The sequence below is a fragment of the Tursiops truncatus genome, chromosome 17, assembly GCF_011762595.2.
Source record: "Tursiops truncatus isolate mTurTru1 chromosome 17, mTurTru1.mat.Y, whole genome shotgun sequence".
Lineage (NCBI taxonomy): Eukaryota > Metazoa > Chordata > Mammalia > Artiodactyla > Delphinidae > Tursiops > Tursiops truncatus.
The window spans coordinates 50,586,133-50,608,166 of NC_047050.1; the positions used below are offsets into that span (position 1 = coordinate 50,586,133).

General features: G+C 36.5%; 1 protein-coding gene across 1 annotated transcript in view; it reads left to right on the top strand.

Moving 5' to 3' along the window:
- Window positions 1-22,034, top strand: part of TRHR (thyrotropin releasing hormone receptor) — a 562,879-nt gene that overhangs the window by 34,080 nt on the left and 506,765 nt on the right. The window contains exon 2 of the mRNA XM_033842840.2: window positions 307-389. The gene's annotated coding sequence lies outside the window, so the exon portion shown is untranslated. The remainder of the gene's footprint in view (window positions 1-306; window positions 390-22,034) is intronic.

Genomic DNA, 22,034 nt, shown 5'->3' on the forward strand with positions numbered 1-22,034 from the left:
GATAGGTGGTTAGAACCAAAAAGAGTAATAAATCCATACAACAGAAAATTGTTTTCAAAGCAAATGTCTCCTAATATAGAATTAAAAGTACATTTGTATTAAATGCCTCTGACACAGATTATGGTTCAGAGAATTATCTGAAGGTAAGTGGAAAAATTGTTCTTCATTTAAAACAAAATTCGTCAGTGCATGGAAAGAGAGTGACGTTTATCGAGTACTCTGTAAATGCCAAGCATTCTCATTTATTATTTTGTTTGAACCTGAGCACAACCGTGAGAGGTCATTGTTATTACCTTCATTTTGCAGATGAGGAAACTGGAAGCTGAGACTTTGAGGAAATCTCCTAAGTTTACAAATGAATATTACTTAGAGCTCACATTCAAACTCAGGTGGGTCTGACATCAACATTGCAACATGACTTTTGCCCACAAAGGTGTTCTGCCTCTAGATTAAGATATGTGGGGATGGGCTTGTGTCTTTTATGATTCAGAATATAAAAACATATATTAATTTTTTAATTTATCAAATATTTATTGAGTGCTGTAATATGACTGGCACTTTTCTAGGAGTTAATTGTGCTAATTGTGAATATTGACATTTATTAAGTTGTATAACTTATTTACATCTTCTAAAAGTCTGATTTATTTTTAACTCTTCTGTTGTTTGACATTAGGGATCTCAAGGGATCCCAGTGAGTTGGTGAAAAAATGTTGGACTTGATCCCAAGGGAACTGTGAATTCGTGTTTGTTTTTGTACTTGGTACTCTGGTGGTCAAGAGTCAATTTCTATGTCCTGGCTCTGTTTTTTTCATTTGCATAATGAGAGGAATGAAATGTCTGATCTCTGAGGTTCTTCTGAGTACTGATATTCTAAACATCCTCAAGTATTGTAGGTCATTCACAATGATCCATGTGATGTCTGAAAGAAATGCCTTTGGATTTGTCTTTGGGAAGTATAAGTGAGGTACAGTGAATGAAACCTTTAAAGCACTATGCCAGTTGTATTAGTTTTCTATTGCTGTATAATGAAGTACAACAGATTTTGTGGCTTAGAATAATACGTATTTGTTATCTCACAGTTTCCATGGGTTAGGAGTCTCAGCATGGTTTAGCTGGGTCTTCTGCTCAGGGTCTCACAAGGCTGCAGTCAAGGCTAATTCATTTCTGGGGCTTGGTCTTTTTCTAAGCTCTGGTTGTTGGCAGAATTCCTTTTCTTATGGTTGTAGAATGGAGGTCCCCATTTTCTTTTTGGCTGTCAGCCAGGGGCAGCTCTCAGCTTCTAGAGGTTGCTGGCAGTTTCTTGCTCTGTGGCTCCCTCATAAGCCCTTTCAAAACCTGGAAGCTTACTTCTTCAAGCCAATGGGAAGGAGTTTGTCCCTCCTGTCTGCTAAGACTAAGTCTTATATAACCATACTATGTTGAATAGTGTCCCCTCAAATTCATGTCTACCTGAAACCTTACAAAGTGACCATATTTGGAAATGGGTCTTTGCAGATATAATTAGTCAAGTTAACATGAGGTCATACTGGAGTAGAGTAGGTCCTAAGCTAATAACTTGTCCTTGCAAGAAAATAGAGGCATACAGACAAACAGAGGGAAGACAGTCATATGGCAGCAGAGCCAAAGATTGGGGTTTGGCTGCTATAAGCCAAGGAACCCTAAGGATTTCTGGTAACCACTGAAGCTAGAAGAGGCAAGAAAAGAGTCCTCCCCTAGAGCCTTCAGCCTACAGACACCTTGATTGCAGACTTTTAGCCTCCAAAACTGTGAGAAAATACATTTCTGCTATTTGCTGAGCCACCAAATTTGTGGGACTTTATTATGGCAGCCCTAGAAAACTAATACAATAACATTATATAATCACAAGAATAACAATATCACATTACCATTTCTATATAACATAACCAACTCAAGGAAGTGACTGACATTCTATCATCTTTGCTGTTTCTGTTGGTTGGAAGCGAGTCACAAATTCCTCCTACACTGAAGGGGAAAGGATTATACAAGGTAACTCACTGGGATCACCTTAGGATGTACCTGCCACATCAATGCAAGTTTATCTTATTTTGTGAGAATGGACCCTTCTATTATGTAGGAGTTGAATTAAGCAGCCCTATCTAACTTTCTTTACCATTTCTAATTATTTTAAAATTATCTGAAAAGATATTTTAATAAAAAGATTCATTGTGCCTAATATTTTTTTAATGATGGCTCTTTAAAGTCTACCACTCAATATTTTCTATGCTCTTAATTGTTTTTTTTAAATGGATTTGTTGATACTTTGGCTACAAGTTGTTCTGAAGATGAAAGTTAGTCAATCCTTTGAAAGTATAAAAAAGAGAAACAGAGACATTTATTAGCTAAACACTGCCCTCTTAAAAACATCATTAATGGGGAGGACCTTCAAGATGGCAGAGGAGTAAGACGTGGAGATCACCTTCCTCCCCCAAAATACCTCAAAAATACATCTACATGTGGAACAACTCCTACAGAACACCTACTGAATGCTGGCAGAAGACCTCACACTTCCCAAAAGACAAGAAACTCCCCATGTACCTGGGTAGGGCAAAAGAAAAAAGAAAAACAGTGACAAAAGAATAGGGATGGGATCTGCACCTCTGGGAGGGAGCTGTGAAGGAGGAAAAGTTTCCACACACTCGGAAGCCCCTTCACTGGTGGAGACAGGGGGTGCACAGGGGGGAAGCTTCAGAGCCACGGAGGAGAGTGCAGCAGCAGGGGTGCAGAGGGCAAAGCGGAGAGATTCCTGCACAGACGATCTGTTCCGACCAGCACTCACCAGCCTGAGAGGCTTGTCTGCTCAACCACTGGGGTGGGGTGGGGCTGGGAGCTGAGGCTCGGGCTTTGGAGTTCAGATCCCAGGGAGAGGACTGGGGTTGGCTGTGTGAACGCAGCCTGAAGTGGGCTAGCGCACCACAGCTAGCCTGGAGGGAGTCCGGGAAAAAGGTTGGACCTGCCTAAGAGGCAAGAGACCATTGTTGCGGGGTGCATGAGGAGCGGGGATTCAGAGCATCGCCTAAACAAGCTCCAGAGATGGGTCAAGCCGTGGCTATCAGCGCGGACACCAGAGACAGGCATGAAACGCTAAGGCTGCTGCTGCGGCCACCAAGAAACCTGTGTGCAAGCACAGGTCACTATCCACACTTCCCCTCCAAGGAGCCTGTGCAGCCTGCCACTGCCAGGGCCCCATGATCCAAGGACAACATCCCTGGGAGAACACACGGCATGCCTCAGGCTGTTACAATGTCACACCAGCCTCCACCTGCTGCAGGCTCCTTCCCCACGGCGTGAGTGAGACAGAGCCCCCTAATCAGCTGCTACTTTAACCCCATCCTGTATGGGTGTGGAACAGACGTCCTCAGGTGACCTACATGCAGAGGCGGGGCCAAATCCAAAGCTGAACCCCAGGAGCTGTGCGAACAAAGAAGAGAAAGGGAAATTTCTCCCAGCAGCCTCAGGAGCAGCAGATTAAATCTCCACAATCAACTTGATGTACCCTGCATCTCTGGAATACCTGAAGAGAAAACAGATCATCCCAAAATTGAGGCAGTGGACTTTGGGAGAAACTGTAGACTTGGGGTTTGCTTTCTGTATCTAATTTGTTTCTGGTTTTATGTTTATCTTAGTTTAGAATTTAGAGCTTCTTGTCATTGATTTGGTTGCTCTCTTTCTTTTTTTTAAATATGTATATATATTTTTTCCTTTTTCTCTTTTTGTGTGTATGTGTACACTTCTTTGTGTGATTTTTGTCTGTAGAGCTTTGCTTTAGCCATCTATCCTAGAGTTCTGTCTGTCTTTTGTTTGTTTGTTTTTAGTATAGGTTTTAGTGCATGTTATCATTGGTGGATTTGTTTATTGCTTTGGTTTCTCTCTTTTTTTTATTTTTTAATAATTTTAAATTTTATTTTAATAACTTCATTGTAATTTAATTTTCTTTCTTTCTTTCTTTCTTTTTTCCCCTCCCTTTTCTTCTGAGCCATGTGGCTGACAGTGTCTTGGTACTCCAGCTGGGTGTCAGGCCTGAGCCTGTTAGGTACAAGAGCTGAGTTCACAACATTGGTCCACCAGAGACCTCCCAGCCCCACATAATGTCAAACAGTGAAAGCTCTCACAGAAATCTCCATCTCAACACTAAGACCCAGCTCCACTCAATGACCAGCAAGCTACAGTGCTGGACACCCCATACCAAACAACTAGCAGGACAGGAACACAACCACACCCATTAGCAGAGAGGCTGCCTAAAATCATAATAACTTGACAGACACCCCAAAACACACCACCAGACACGGTCCTGCACACCAGAAAGACAAGATAGAGCCTCATCCACCAGAACACAGGCACCAGTCCCCTCCACCAGGAAGCCTACACAACCCACTAAACCAAACTTAGTCACTGGGGGCAGACACCAAAAACAATGGGAACTATGAACCTGCAGCCTGCAAAAAGGAGACCCCAAGTGCAGTAAGTTAAGCAAAAAGAGAAGACAGAGAAATATGCAGTAGATAAAAGAGCAAGGTAAAAACCCACCAGACCAAACAAATGAAGAAGAAATAAGCAGTCTACCTGAAAAGAAATTCACAGTAATGATTTAAAGTATCATTCACAATAATGATAGTAAAGATGCTCCAGAATCTTGGGAATAGAATGGAGAAAATACAAGAAACGTTTAACAAGGATCTAGAAGAACTAAAGCACACACAAACAATAATGAACAGTAAATGAAATTTAAAATTCTCTAGAAGGAGTCAGTAGCAGAATAACTGAGGCAAAAGAACGGATAAGTGACCTGGAAGATAAAATAGGGGAAATAACTACCACAGAGCAGAATAAAGAAAGAAGAATGAAAAGAATTGAGGACAGTCTTAGACACCTCTGGGACAACATTAAATGCACCAACATTTGAAATATAGGGGTCTCAGAAGAAGAAGAGAAAAAGAAAGGGACTGAGAAAATATTTGAATAGATTACAGTTGAACTTCCCTAATATGGGAAAGGAAGTAGTCAATCAACTTCAGGAAGTGCAGAGAGTCCCATACAATATAAATCCAACGAGAAACATGCCAAGACACATACTAATCAAACTATCAAAAATTAAATACAAAGAAAAAATATTAAAAGCAGCAAGGGAAAAGCAACAAATAACATACAAGGGAATCCCTATAAGGTTAACAGCTGATTTCTCAGCAAAAACTCGGCAAGCCAGAAGGGTGTGGCAGTACATATTTAAAGTGATGAAAGGGAAAAACCTACAACCAAGATTACCCAGAAAGGATCTCATTCAGATTTGATGGAGAAATTAAAACCTTTACAGACAAGGAAAAGCTAAGAGAATTCAGCACTACTAAACCAGCTTTACAACAAAAGGAACTTCTCTAGGCAGGAAACACAAGACAAGGAAAAGACCTACAGAAACGAACCCAAAACAATTAAGAAAATGGTAATAGGAACATACATATTGGTAATTACCTTAAATGTAAATGAATTAAATGATCCAACCAAAAGACATAGACTGGCTGAATGGATACAAAAACAAGACCCGTATATATGCTGTCTACAAGAGACCCATTTCAGACCTAGGGACACATACAGACTGAAAGTGAGGGGATGGAAAAAGATATTCCATGCAAATGGAAATCAAAAGAAAGGTGAAGGAGCAATTCTCATATCAGACAAAATAGACTTTAAAATAAAGACTATTAAAGGAGACAAAGAAGGACACTATATAATGATCAAGGGATCAATCCAAGAAGAAGATTTAACAATTGTAAATATTTATGCACCCAACATAGAAGCACCTCAATACATAAGGCAAATGCTAATAGCCATAAAAGGGGAAATTGACAGTAACACAATAAGAGTGGGGAACCTTAACACCCCACTTTCACCAATGGACAGATCATCCAAAATGAAAATAAGTAAGGAAACACAAGCTTTTAATGATACTTTAACAAGATGGACTTAATTGATATTTATAGGACATTCCATGCAAAAACAACAGAATACACTTTCTTTTCAAGTGTTCATGGAACATTCTCCAGGATAGATCATATCTTGGGTCACAAATCAAGCCTTGGTAAATTTAAGAAAATTGAAATCATATCAAGTATCTTTTCTGACCATAACGCTGTGAGACTAGGTATCAATTACAGGAAAAAGTCTGTAAAAAATACAAACACATGGAAGCTAAACAATACACTACTAAATAACCAAGAGATCACTGAAGAAATCAAAGAGGAAATCAAAAAATACCTAGAAACAAATGACAATGAAAACATGATGACCCAAAACCTATGGGGTGCCACAAAAGCAGTTCTAAAAGGAAAGTTTATAGCAATACAATCCTACCTCAAGAAACAAGAAACATCTCAAATAAACATCCTAACCTTACACCTAAAGCAATTAGAGAAAGAACAACAAAAAGACCCCAAAGTTAGCAGAAGGAAAGATATCATAAAGATCAGTTCAGAAGTAAATGAAAAAGAAATGAAGGAAAGAATAGCAAAGATCAATAAAACTAAAAGCTCGTTCTTTGAGAAGATAAACAATATTGATAAACCATTAGCCAGAATCATCAGGAAAAAATGCGAGAAGACTCAAATCAACAGAATTAGAAAAGAAAAAGATGTAACAACTGACACTGCAGAAATTCAAAGGATCATGAGAGAGTACTACAAGCAGCTATATGCCAATAAAATGGACAACCTGGAAGAAATGGACAAATTCTTAGAAAAGTACAACCTTCCAAGAATGAACCAGGAAGAAATAGAAAATATGAACAGACGAATCTCAAGCACTGAAATTGAAGCTGTGATTAAAAATCTTCCAACAATCAAAAGCCCAGGGCCAGATGGCTTCACAGTCGAATTCTGTCAAACATTTAGAGAAGAGCTAACACCTATCCTTCTCAAACTCTTCCAAAATATAGCAGAGGGAAGAACTCTCCTGAACGAGGCCACCATCACCCCGATACCAAAAGCAGAAAAAGATGTCACAAAAAAAGAAAACTACAGGCCAGTATCACTGATGAACATAGATGCAAATATCCTCAAAAAAATACTAGCAAACAGAATCCAACAGCTCATTACAAGGATCATACACCGTGATCAAGTGGGATTCATCCCAGGAATGCAAGGATTCTTCAATATACGCAAATCAATCAATGTGATAAACCATATTAACAAATTGAAGGAGAAAAAACATATGATCATCTCAATAGATGCAGAAAAAGCTTTTGACAAAATTCAACACGCATTTATGATAAACACCCTCCAGAAAGTAGGCATAAAGGGAACTTACCTCAATATAATAAAGGCCATATATGACAAACCTAAGGCCAGCATCGTCCTCAGTGGTGAAAAACTGAAACCATTTCCAGTAAGATAAGGTTGCCCACTCTCACCACTATTATTCAACATAGTTTTGGAAGTTTTAGCCACAGCAGTCAGAGAAGAAATAGAAATAAAAGGAATCCAAATTGGAAAAGATGTAAAACTGTCACTGTTTGCAGATGGCTTGTTATTATATATAGAAAATCCTAAAGATGCCACCAGAAAACTACTAGAGCTAATAAATGAATTTGGTAAAGTAGGAGGATACAAAATTAATGCACAGAAATCTCTTTCATTCCTATACATTAATGAATAAAAATCTGAAAGGGAAATAAAGGAAACACTCCCATATACCATTTCAACAAAAAGAATAAAATAACCTAGGTATAAACCTACCTAAGGAGGCAAAATACCCCTGTATGCAGAAAACTATAAGACACTGATGAAAGAAATCAAAGAAGATACAAACAGATGGAGAGATATAACATATTCATGGATTGGAATAATCAACATTGTGAAAATGACTGTACTACTGAAAGCAATCTACAGATTCAATGCAATCCCTATTGAACTACCAATGACATTTTCCACAGAAGCAGAACAAAAAATTTCACAATTTGTATGGAAAAACAAAAGACTCCGAATAGCAAAGCAATCTTAAGAAAGAAAAACAGAGTTGGAGGAACCAGGCTCCCTGACTTCAGACTATACTACAAAGTTACAGTAATCAAGACAGTATGGTACTGGCACAAAAACAGAATATAGATCAATGGAACAGGATAGCAAGCCCAGAGATAAACCTATGCACATATGGTCACCTTATCTTTGATAAAGGAGGCAAGAGTATACAATGGAGAAAAGATATCCACTTCAGTAAGTGCTGCTGGCAAAACTGGACAGCTACATGTAAAAGAATGAAATTAGAACACTCCCTAACTCCCTACACAAAAATAAGCTCAAAATGGATTAAAGACATAAATGTAAGGTCAGACAATATAAAACTTAGAGGAAAATGTAGGCAGAACACTCTATGACATAAATCACAGCAAGATCCTTTTTGGCCCACCTCCTAGAGAAATGGATATAAAAACACAAATAAATAAATGGAACCTAATGAAACTTCAAAGCTTTTGCACAGAAAAGGAAATCATAAACAAGATGAAAAGACAACCCTCAGAATGGGAAAAAATATTTGCAAATGAAGTACCTGACAAAGGATTAATCTCCAGAATATACAAGCAGTTCATGCAGCTCGATATCAGAACAACAAACAACTCAATCCAAAAATGGCAGAAGACCTAAATAGAAATTTCTCCGAAGAATATATACAGATTGCGAACAAACACATGAAAGAATGCTCACCATCACTAATTATTAGAGAAATGCAGATCAAAACTACAATGAGGTATCCCCTCACACCAGTCAGAATGGCCATCATCAAAAAATCTACAAACAATAAATGCTGAAGAGGATGTGGAAAAAAGGGACCCCACTTGCACTGTTGGTGGGAATGTAAATTGATACAGCCACTATGGAGAACAGTATGGAGTTTCCTTAAAAAACTAAATACCGAACTACCATATGACCCAGCAATCCCACTACTGGGCATATACCCTGAGAAAATCATAATTCAAAAAGAGACATGTACCACAACGTTCATTGCAGCACTATTTACATAGCCAGGACATGGAAGCAACTAAATGTCCATTGACAGATGAATGGATAAAGAAGATGTGGCACATATATACAATGGAATATTACTCAGCCATAAAAAGAAACGAAATTGAGTTACTTTTAGTGAGGTGGATGGACCTAGAGATTTTCATAGAGTGAAGTAAGTCAAAAAGAGATAAACAAATACCGTATGCTAACACATATATAAGGAATCTAAAAAACAACAACAACAACAAAATGGTTCTGAAGAATCTAGGAGCAGGACAGGAGTAAAGAAGCAGACGTAGAGAATGGGCTTGAGGAAATGGGAGGGGGAATGATAAGCTGGGACGAAGTGAGAGAGTGGCATGGACATATATACACTACCAAATGTAAAATAGATAGCTAGTGGGAAGCCACCACATAGCACAGGGAGATCAGCTCTGTGCTTTGTGACGACCTAGAGGGTTGGAGTAGGGAGTGTGGGAGGGAGAAGAAAGAGGGAGGAGATATGGAGACATATGTATATGTATAGCTAATTCACTTTGTGATACAGCAGAAACTAACACACCTTTTAAATCAATTATACTCCAATAAAGATGTTAAAAAAAAGTCCCTTTGTGACTCCTAAGAGATAGCGAAATGAGTAAACAAAACAAAAATCATTAGTGCTCTTAGAGATATTGTTCAGTTGATTAATATACCATTGCAACTCTATCATATACTCAGAGCATTGTACAAGATTGTTAAGTATACCTTAGTACATCTTCACTATTTCAAATGATAAAATGACATGGACAAAGGCAAGCTGAGACTTGTCAGCCAGCAAAGTCTTTGCCCTTAGATTCCTCTATGTAGTATATACTTACACAAAACATTAGTAGATTCCGTCATATTTATTAGATTTTACAGAACAGCAGTTCAGGGTTAGCAGGAACCAACAAAGTAAAGCAATGACTCTATTAGCTATAGGTACTCTGTGGTTTTCACGTTGGTTTTTGAATCCAAACTTCCACAAATACTACGAATGCAGTCAGATTTGTGAACTAATATTCCAGACACATCTCTCATATTTTCCTATGGATTTCTTTGTGGACTATCAGACAGACATGTGTTTTTCTTTGGGTACTGCCATAGAACTCCCTTATGGGATAAATTTCAACCCTTAGTCAGCCTTGGGGAAAAAAATATTTCCTTATATATGAACTTATTACATATCATGTTGCATAACTATTTTGGGTGCACAGCCCTGTATATTTGGAATACTTTCTAGGGTTTGAACTTTCCTTTCAGAGAAAGTTTGTTTGAAAACATACCAGTTTTTTTAAAGATAGAGGCTTACATTCTTTCATACACAGTGCTGTCAAAATCAGGCTCCTAATCTATTCTTGATTCTATAAAGATCACAGTTAAAATTCTCTCTCCTTGCCAAATTCCTATCTTTAATGCTGCATGAATAATCCTTTAAGGTATCTATATTCAATACAGCCAGAAAGAGGTATTAAATGTGATAACTCCAGAAAGATTATTTGTGTAATATCGAGCATGGAAAGATTAAGTACATTTTAGGTCTGTAATCTTAGAATTGCCATGTAATGTAATGAAGTAAAATTGCTTCATGTAAAGAAGTTCATATGTTTGAGTTTCTGGCTCTGGATTTTAGCAAAATGAAGGGTTCTATAGGTCCTTGCTGAAACTTAGATAAAGGCATTATTTCTCCTCTGAGTTTTCTGGATTTGTTCTCTCTGTGAGAGATGTCAGAATCCTATAGATAAAATCAGAAGCTCTGGAGTCAGTTGACCTGAGTTCAAATTTGAGCTCTGGCACTTTTTAGCCATAAAGTTGGATAGTATGATACATCACAGAGAATTTGTGGATATTAAATAATGAATGTAAATTGCATAGCATGAAGCTTAGCATGTAGGTAATGCTTAATATGTTAGCTAAAATGAATCAACAAAAATAAAATTTCAACTCAACACTCACTTCCAAGTGTCTCTGAAGCAAACTTAGGCTGTGGAGAAATTTGCAAATGATCTGGGGATTTTCTTTGAATGAGAATATTTTGGCACCACCCATCCTGGTAGGAAGGAACAAACATTCACTGGCCACCTATTGCACATCAGATAATATGTTAGAATATTTGCATAGAGGAACTCATCAAATTCTTACCCACCCCCAGAAAACAACAACAACAAAAAAACCTATGAGAGATTCTCATTTCAAAATAAGGAACTAAAAAATAAAAATAAATAAGGAACTAAGCTCAAATTATAATAAGTTGCAGAGCTGTGATTTAAATCCACATCTGTTCGACTTTCTAATCCAAGCTCTTACTGCTTCACCATGCTGCCTCTCAAAAAAGCAAAGCTCCTGAAATTCAGCCATGTTATATGACTTCTGTGTGCCATGAAGAGAGAAAAATAAAAATGGAAAGTGATGAAAATTTTTACCATACAGAAAACTTGGCATTTCCTGTGAAAAGGCATACATGAATTCAAATGGTGGACAAGCCTAGAAATTTTGGGGGAGGCTTTGAAACATAATTAGGCATACACAATCAGACATATTCTCAGACTTGCTTCTGTAGATCTTTCTTTTTTATTTCCACCTACACATACATGCATTCACACTTGCCTGGATTAGTTTGTGTCTATTGACAATCTTGGACTCAGATGCTTTGAGGGTGGTTGGGAATGGTAGGTGGGAAATAACTACATTTGCATTTTGAAAATATCACACTGGCTGCAGTATGGAGAACAGGTTAGAGAAAAGCTAGATGAATGTAGGGAGATCAGTTAGGAGGCTACTGCAGTAATCCAGGTGAAAGATGGTGATTCTTACAGTAGATTAGTAATAATCTAGAGGGTGAATGGTCAATGGCTTTGAGTTAGAATTTAAATCAATGGGACTTTGTGATGGACTGGATGTGAGTGGTTAAGTGAGAAAGGTTCAAGTAGAGCTCTTAGTTCTGTAAGGGTCACTAAAATAGGGAAACAGAAGTAGAATCATATTTTAGGGGAAAGATCAAAACCTTGCTTTTTGTATATGCTGGACTTGAATATGCTGAGTTTGAGACTTCCAAATGGAAATGTAGGATAAAAAGTTGAAAATAAAGAAATAAATCTCAGAGAATAGTCCTGGATGAGAGATATAAATATGGGGGAGGGGATGATCATAGTATATATGATGATTAAAGCAGTGGATGTGATTTTTCTCAGAAAAATACAGAGGGTGAGACTGAAAAGTTGTCTACTACCCAGGCTTTTGGAAGTCCCCCATCTGTTGGGTGGGTGGATGAAGATGAGCCTGCAAAAGGATATACAGGAATGACCAGAGCTCAAAGAGTAAAACAGAAGTGACTGTTGTAAGAAAGGATTTCAAAAGGAGAGACTAACACATATGATCATAGATGAGGACTGAAACATATTCATAGATTTTGTAACATGGAATGAATTAGTGACCTTAAGATCTCTTTTAGGAACCGAATTGCAGAGGTTGAACAGTGAACTGAGGTGTGAAATTGGTATAGTATAGAGGAAAAATAAAGCCTGAGTTTGGTTATGTTTTTAGAAGCTGTGAAAATCAGTTAGGCTTTCTCTTTTCTTTTTTCTGCCTATTTAAGAAAAGCAAAATGTTGCCATTTTTATGGTAATTTTTTTCTTATACCCCAACCAAAAAGAAAAAAAAAAAAAACAAAAGAAGATAAAAGAAAAGAAAGAGAACCAAATTAAAGCCAAAGGGAAATCTTCATAAGTATGTTAGAGGTAGTCTAATTCTTCCACCTAGAGATGGGGAGCTGGAATGTGGAACATAGAGACTATTCCAGGCCAATACAGAGGAATCTTCTTATTTGGGGACGGATAGGGAAGGGGCAGGAGTGTAGCTATGATGGGGGTGGGTACTCTAGTTGGGTAAAGCAGAAATCCAGTTAAGCTAAATTATCCCAGAAATATCCTCATTGATGAGCTTGAGTTCTTGATGTTCCCAAGTCAATATTATTTTGTTTCTCTTTGTATTTCTGATGAGATTTCACTTTTCTTTGGGGGCAGCAGAGACCAATGTCTAGTTTTAAGAATGTAGAGGAAGTGAAGTTAAGGGGAGGAAGATCCCTGACAGCATAAAACTTCTCTGTCATATCAAAGTAGGAGTAAATGATTTTAAGTTAAAGGCATGTGTAATTCCACTTGATTAGTTTTTCAGCACCAACTTGGTAGAAAGCATTCTATCGGTGTTTAGGGTACTCTTCAAAATCTATCTGCCTATAAGTGCTTGGTTTTTTTCTTAAGTATTTTATTTTTTTATTGAAGTATAGTTGATTTATACTATTGTATTAGTTTCAGGTATAGAGCATAGTAATTCAATTTTTTTGCAGATTATATTCCATTATAGGTTGTTAAAAGATATTGGATATAATTCCCTGTACTCTACAGTAAATCCTTGTTGCTTGCCTATTTTATGTATAGTAACTTATATCTGTTAACCCCATATTTCTAATTTATCCCTCCCTCCTTCCCTTTACCCTTTGGTAACCCAAATTTGTTTTCTGTATCTGTGAGTCTGTTTCTATTTTGTATATAGATTCGTTTGTATTATTTTTTAGATTCTTCATGTAAGTGATATTATGTGGTATTTGTCTTTGTCTGACTTATTTCACTAAGCATTATACTATCTAGGTCCGTCCATGTTGCTACAAATGACAATATTTCATTATGTGTATATATATATCTCTATCTCACATGTTCTTAAGCCAATCATCTCTTGATGGGCACTTGGGTTGCTTCCATGTCTTGGCTATTGTAAATGGTGCTGCTATGAACATTAGGGTGCATATATCTTTTCAAATTAGAGTTTTTGTTTTTTCCAAGTAGATACCCAGGAGTGGGATTGCTGGATCATATGGTAGTTCTAGTTTTAGTTTTCTGAGGAACGTCCATACTCTTTTCCACAGTGGCTGCACCAATTTACATTCCCACCAACAGTATAGGAAGGTTCCCTTTTTCCACGTCCTCTTCAGCATTTATTATTTGTAGACGTTTTGGTGATAGCCATTTTGACTGGTTTGAGGTGATACCTCATTGTAGTTTTGATTTACATTTCTCTAATAATTAGCAATGTTGAGCATCTTCTCATGTGCCTGTTAGCCGTCTGTATGTCCTCTTTGGAGAAATGTCTATTTAGGTCTTCTGCCCATGTTTTGATTGAGTTGTTTGTCTTTTTGATAGTGAGTTGTGTGAGCTATTTATATATTTTGAATATTAGCCCCTTTTTTTCACATTGTTTGCAAATATTTTCTCCCTTTCTGTAGGTTGTCTTTTCATTTTGTTGCTGGTTTCCTTTGCTGTGCAGAAGGTTTTAAGTTTGAATAGGCCCCGTTTGTTTATTATTGCTTTTATTTCTTTTGCCTTGGAAGACTGATCTAAAAATATTGCTATGATTTATGTCAAAGGATGTTTCACTTATGTTCTCTTCTAGGAGTTTTATGGTGTCAAGTCTTACATTTAGGTCTTTAAAGTATTTTGAGTTATTTTTTGTATGTGGTGTGAAGGAATGGTCTGATGTCATTGTTTTGTATGTATCTGTCCACCTTTCCCCACACCACTTGTTGAAGAGACTGTCTTTTCTCCATTGTATATTCTTACCTCCTTTGTCATAGATTAATTGACCATAGGTGTATGGATTTGTTTCTGGCTTTGTTCCATTGATCTATGTGTCTATTTTTGTACCAATACCATGCTGTTTTGATTACTGTAGATTTGTAGTATAGTCTGAAGTTTGAAAGGGTTTTACCTCCAACTTTGTTCTTTTTTTCTCAGAATTGCCATGGCAATTCTGGGTCATTTGTGGTTCCATGTACATTTTAGGATTATTTGTTCCAGTTCTGTGAAAAATGTCATGGGTATTTTGATAGGTGCATTAAATCTGAAGATTGCTTTGAGTAGTATGGCCATTTTAACAATATTAATTCTTCCAATCCAAGAGCATGGGATATCTGTCCACTTCTTTGTGTAATCTTCAGTTTCCTTCATCCATGTTTTATAATTTTCATAGTATAGGTATTTTACCTCCTTGGTTAAGTTTATTCCTAGGTATTTTATTCTTTTTGATGCGATTTTAAATGGGATTGTTTTTTTACTTTCTCTTTCTGATATTTCACTATTAGTGTATAGAGATATAGCAGACTTCTGTATATTAATCTTGTATCCTGCTACCTTGCTGAAATCATTGATCAGTTCTAATAGTTTTGTGTGGAGACGTTAGAGTTCTCTATACAAAGTATTAAGTCATCTAAAAATAGTGAGTTTTACAGGGAGGGGATATGGGGATATATGTATACATATAGCCAATTCACTTTGTTGTACAGCAGAAACTAACACACCATTGTAAAGCAATTATACTCCAATAAAGATGTGAAAAAAAATAGTAAGTTTTACCTGTTCCCTTCTGATGTGAATATATTTTATTTTTTTTTTTCTTATCTGATTGCTGGGGCTGGGACTTTCAATACTATGTTAAGTAAAAGCAGTGAGAGTAGGCATCCTTGTCTTGTTCCTGAATTTAGTGGCAAGGCTTTCAGCTTTTCACTGTTGAGTATTATGTTGGCTGGGGGTTTATTGTAAATGGACTTTATTATGTTGAGATGTGTTCCCTCTATACCCACTTTGATAAGCGTTTTGTTTCTTTGCGGTACGCGGGCCTCTCACTGTTGTGGCCTCTCCCGTTGCGGAGCACAGGCTCCGGACTCACAGGCTCAGCGGCCATGGCTCATGGGCCCAGCTGCTCCACGGCATGTGGGATCTTCCCGGACCGGGGCACGAACCCGCGTCCCCTGCATCAGCAGGTGGACTCTCAACCACTGCGCCACCAGGGAAGCCCTGATAAGCGTTTTTATTATGAATGGATGTTGAATATTGTCAAATGCTTTTCTGTGTCTATTGAGATGATCATGTGGTTTTTATCTTTCCTTTTGTTAATGTGGTGTGTCACATTGATTGGTTTGTGTATGTTGAACCATCTTTGCAACCCTGGAATGAATCCAATTTGATCATGGTGTATGATCTTTTTTATGTATTGTTGGATTCAGTTTGCTAACATTTTGTTGGGGATTATTGGATCTATATTCATCAAATATATTGGCCTGTAATTTTCTTGTTTTGTAGTATCTTTGTCAGGTTTGGTATTAGAGTAATGGTGGCCTCCTAGAATGAATTTGGGAGTGTTCCCTTATCCTCAGGTTTTTGGAATAATTTGTGAAAGATAGGTATAAATTCTTTATATGTTTGGTAGAATTCCACAGAGAAGCCATCCAGTCCTGGACTTTTGTTTGTAGGGAGTTTTTTTGGTTATTTTTTTTTTTTAATTGAAAATTCTATTTCATGTCTAGTGATCAGTCTGTTCAAATTGTCTGTTTCTTTTTACCTCAGTCTTGTCAGGCTGTAAGTTTCTAGAAATTTGTCCATTTCTTCAAGGTTGTCCAATTTGTTCACATATAACTGTTCATAGTATTCTTTTATGATTTTTTTTGTATTTCTGTGGTATTGGTTGTTATGTCTCCTCTTTCTTTTCTTATTTTGTTTGAGTCCTCTCTCTTTTCTTCTTGGTGAGTCTGGCTAGAGGTTTGTCAATTTTGTTTATCTTTTCAGAAAACCAGCTTTTTGATTTATTAATTTTTTTCTATTTTTTAATCTCTTTTATTTATTTCCTCTCTAATCTCTATTATTTCCTTCCTTCTCCTGACTTTGCACTTTGCTTGTTCTTCTTTTTCTAATTCTTTTAGGTGGTAGGTTAAGTTATTTATTTGAGATCTTTCTTGTTTCTTGAGGAAAGCCTATATGGCTATGAACTTCCCTCTTAGAACTGCTGCATCTCATAGATTTTGTAAAGTTGTGTTTTCATTTCTGTTTGTATTGAGGTATTTTCTGATTTCTTCTTTGATTTCATCATTGACCCATTGGTTTTTTAGTAGCATGTTGGTCATTCTCCACGTTTTCCTTCTTTTCCTGATTTTCTTTCTGTAGTTGATTTCTAGTTTCATAACATTGTCGTCAGAAAAGATGCTTAATAGAATTTCTAGGCTCTTACATTTGTTGAGCCTTATTTTGTGACCTAGTTGGTGGTCTGTCCTAGAGAACGTTCTATGTACAGTTGAAAACAATGCGTATTCTGCTTTCTTTGGATGTACTGTCCTGTAGATATCAATTAAGTGCAACTAGTCTATTGTGTCATTTAGAACCTCTCTTGCCTTATTGATTTTCTATCTGGAAGATCTGTCAATTGATGTCAGTGGGCTGTTAAAGTCTGCTACTGTTGTATGATTGTCAGTTTCTCCCTTTATGTCTATTAGTATTTATATATTTAGGTGCTCCTGTATTGGTGTGTATATGTTAATGAGTATAATATCCTTTTCTTGTATTGATCCGAAATTTATAATATAATGCCCTTCTTTGTCTTTCTTTATGGCCTTTGTTTTAAAGTCTATTTTTTTCTGGTATCAGTATTTCTACCCCTGCTTTCTTGTCATTTCCATTTGTATGAAATATATATTTTCCATCCCCTCACTTTTAGTCTGTATGTGTCTTTCACCCTGAAGTGAGTCTCTTGTAAGCAGCATACTGCAGGTTCTTGTTTTTTTAATCCGATCAGCCACTGTATATTTTTTGATTGGAGCATTTAGTCTATTGATGTTCAAAGTAATTATTGATAGGTACGCTTATAAGCATTTTGAGACAAGGACTATACATTTTTTTAAATTAAAAAATTATTTTTTAAATTAACATATAGTAATATTGACTTTCTTTTGCTATGCAGTTATATGAATTTTAACACGTGTGTAGATTCAGTAACTACCACTGCTGTCAGGATGCAGAACCATTTCATCACTTCAAGAATCTCCTCCTTGCTACTTGCACACTTTTCCTGCCTAGCCCCTGGAAACTACTGATCTGTTCTCTGTCCCTATAGTTTTATTTTTTTGAGGCTGCTGTATAAATGGAGTGTGTAACTTTTTGAGGCTGCTGTATTTTACCTGAGAATAGTGCCTTTGAAATTCATCCAAGTTGTTCCATATGTCAATAATTCATGCCTTTTATTTCTGAGTAATATTCCATTATATAAATATACCACAATATGCTTATCCATTTACCTGTTCAATGACAACAATTGATTATAATTGTTGGCAATTATGACTAATGCTGCTATAAACGTTTGTGTACAGGTTTTTGTGTGAACATAAATTTCCTTTCCCTAATGTAGTTAGCCAGGAGTAGCATTACTGGGCCATATTATAAATTGTATTTAACTTTAAGAGACACTGGAAAATCACCTTCTAGCCATACCATTTTGTATCTTGGTTTTAAAACCAAAATTAGTTACATATTAGTATTAGAATGACTAAAATTTTAAATTCTGGCAATTTCAAGTGCTGACAAGGATGTGGAGAAAGTAGAACTCTCATACATCGTTGATGGGAATGCAGAATAGTACAGCTGAATGAAAAAAGGTGGGGGGAGGGTCATACTCTTTGATAATCTAATCATGGAAATGGCATTTCATCACTTTGCTGTATTCTGTTTCTTAGAATCAAGTTACTAAGTATAGCTCACACTCAAGGGGAGGGAATTCCACAAGGCTGTGAATATCAGGGAGAAGGGATCACATTTGGAGTTGTTGGAATGCTGCCTAAAACAGTAATTTAAAGGAAAGGGCAACATATTTACAGAGAAGAATATTATATTTGCACAGATATTTACCATTTCTATTGTTCTTCCTATATTCTTGATGTTCTGCATTTCCTTCTGCTATCATTTTCCTTCTGTGAAAAAATTCCTTATCTTACTATTTCAGAGCATATCTCCTGATTATGTATTCTCTTAGTCTCCCTTCTTCTAAGAAAGTATTTATTTCACTTTTTTATTCCTGAAGGGTATTTTCACTGTGTGCAGTGTGCTGGATTGACAATTTTTTTCTTTCAGCTCTTTAAAAATGTTCAATTTGCTTCTGGCTTACATGTTTTCTGATGAATTTGAATTGTTGTTTTCCTATAAATAATTTGTTATTTACTCTGGTTACTTTCAAAAAATTTCTTTGTCTTAATTTTCAGCAGTTTAATTATGATGTTTCTAAGCATGGATTTCTTTGAGTTTCTCCTGTTTGGGGTACACTGGGCTACTTGAATCTGTAGGTATATATTTTTTACCATATTTTGGAAGTTTTCAGCCATTACATCTTCAAAGCTTTTTGAGTAACTGGGCTTTCTCTTCTTCTGGGACTCCAATTGACAAAAATGTTAGATCTTTTGATACATTACCATAAATCCTTGAGGCTTTGTTACTTTTTTTCCCCCAACTTGTTTTTGAGTTAGGAAAATATCAATGGATCTATCTTCAAGTACACTTAGTGTTTTCTTTGTCATCTCTAATCTGCTATTGAGCCTTCACGGTAAGTTTTTAATTTTGGTTATTGGTTTTTGCAGTTTTAAAATTTCCATTTAGCTCTTCTTTATACCTTCTTTTTTTTGCTGAGACTTTGAATATCTTTTCTTTATTTTAAATCCCTTCATTTCTAGCATATCCTCCCTTTCTTGTTGGAGCATTTTAATAATAGCTGATACAAAGTCCTTGCCACATAATTCCAATATCTGTGTCATTTCAGTGTTCATGCCTATTGCTTGTCTTTTTCCATGCAAGTTGAGATTTTACTAGTTCTTTATATGCCAAATAATTTTAGATTTTGTCCTGGATATTTTGAATGTTATGAGACTCTTTGTCTTATTTAAATCCTATGGAGAATGTCGATATTTTTGTGTTAGCAGGGAACTGACCCAGTTAGTGTATGTCACAAGTTCTGTCCAGTCTTCTGTGGGTTGTGGTTTCAATGTCAGTTCCATTTTCAAAGCCTTTGCCATATTACTCATATATGTCCCATGTACACACCATTCAGTGTCCAGTCTGAGACTTGTCTCTCAGTTAAGTTCCCACAGTCTTTGTTATGCTGTTTAAGATATGATCCATTCACGTGCAACTTAGGGTGTGAGCTCAGGTATTAAAAAAAAATTTTATGGTGTTACTTTCCCAAGCTCCTTCCTGTCCTCAGAATTTTCCAGTTTCCTGGTGTTCCCATTGTTGATTTTCTGGCTAGAAATCTGGGACTTTATTTAACTTGCTTTGCTGCCCTGCTCACTTCCCATTGACTGTACTTGCATCTGGGGCCCACTGGTTATAGGAGCCATAGAGAAAAGAGCATTGGGGTTTTGTCCCACCCTCTCCAAGTCTGACTTTCCTTACTTCTTAACTCTAAAATACATTTTCCCTCTAGCATGACAAACTTTTATGTTTTTTTTTAAATGAATGAATTTTAAAGAAGTCATTTTGCTAAAACCTTACACTTTTCTCATTTGAATCACAGCCTGTACTCTATCTGGTACAAAGCATAGGAAGCAAATTGTGGGTACAATAGTCTTAGGTAAGTACCATGTACTAGGGGAATGCCTTGTAGGATAAGAAATCTGAAATTAACTATAAGATGAGGGTAAGACAAAAGGAAGTACAAAGAGAAGAATACAAGAAAGAAATGAATAGTGCATCTAATAGGTACTGGCTCTGCCATGCTGGTCTAATGTTGAAGTTGAACCTATACCACCATCCCTGAAAAAAAGGTAGATTCATGTATCTTTGAGTTCTCTTAGGTCTTTTGAGGTTATAAATTGCAAGTTCTGTAATGGCTTCCCTTTTATAGGCTTATGTCTATTCAAAACCACATTTCTGCCCATAGTAGGTTAATAATTCAAAAATTACATTTTGATGTTCTTGGGAGGTCTGTGGAACTCAAAATAAATGAAAGCCAGGACTTTCAGCTATACTCTTACCACCTTTCCAAGGTAAGGATACAAAGGAATCCTATTCAAGGATGTATAAATCCTTTAAACATCTAGTTTCATAAGAGTGAAATGTTTAATAAATATTGTCCAATTTTTTACTCTGAACTGGAAACTTAAAACCATGTGACTGGTTATCAGACTAAAAATAAAATGATTTTCAAAAATAAACAAAACCTTCCAAGTGGTGCATAAAAATGATGTCATTGAAATCTGAAAACTCTCTTTAACAGTTTATATTTATGCAATGATGTCCTACTGATGTCTGATGTAAGAAAAAACAAAAAAACCTCTTAGAGAAAATTAGCTACTTGAACCTGGGCTGCCAAATGCATTTAGCAAGTCTTACAATTTTGGCAGAATATCACATCATCTAAACAGAGGAGGTAAACTTGAGGTGTAAGGGATATGAGATGCAGTATGCATTCTTGACTCTCCAGACAGTAGATTTTGGAAGATGATAAGATAGGTCAAAGCTTCTGAGGAAAAAGTTAAACGACTTCTGAAGCTGCCAGTGATACATCCTGGCTGGACTAAAATCAAGGCATTTTTATTAGTCTAGGCAACCTAGAAGCTATTGACACAGCGTTCTGTTATTTTATCTTTTAAAATATAACTTCCACCTTGCTATTATATCAAGAATTTTCCTTATTGGGGAACTTGAAGTTTGGTACACACGCAAAATGGCTCATCTTTTCAGCAGTGTGGAAAAAAAATGACTTGATCATAAATAACATGAAAATTAATAACGTTTAGGTAAAAAATGGAGAATTATAAGCAAGGTGCATCTTAATTCCTCTACTTTCTTCATAATCAGTGTGCATGATAAGCAGTGTATGTGAGAGGCAAAGTGCTCTGAACATCTCTGAGGATGAAAAAGTAATTTGTTATGTGAAAAATAACAAAACTACTTGTAGCCGATCTAGTTACAGATACATAGTTGGTGTGGTGGGGGCTGGTGGGAGACATTGTTCTATTGCCACTGACTGTAATAATTTATGATAGTTATTTAGTTTGTGCCAAATTTGCTAAATTTTGCCATAGAGTTATCTTTAGGGGCAGTATTGTGATACCTACCAAGAGTTTGGGCTCTGCTGTCAGACTCTCTAGGGGCCAATCCTGGCTTCACTGTTTTCTAGTTTGTGACTTTAGGCCCATTATTT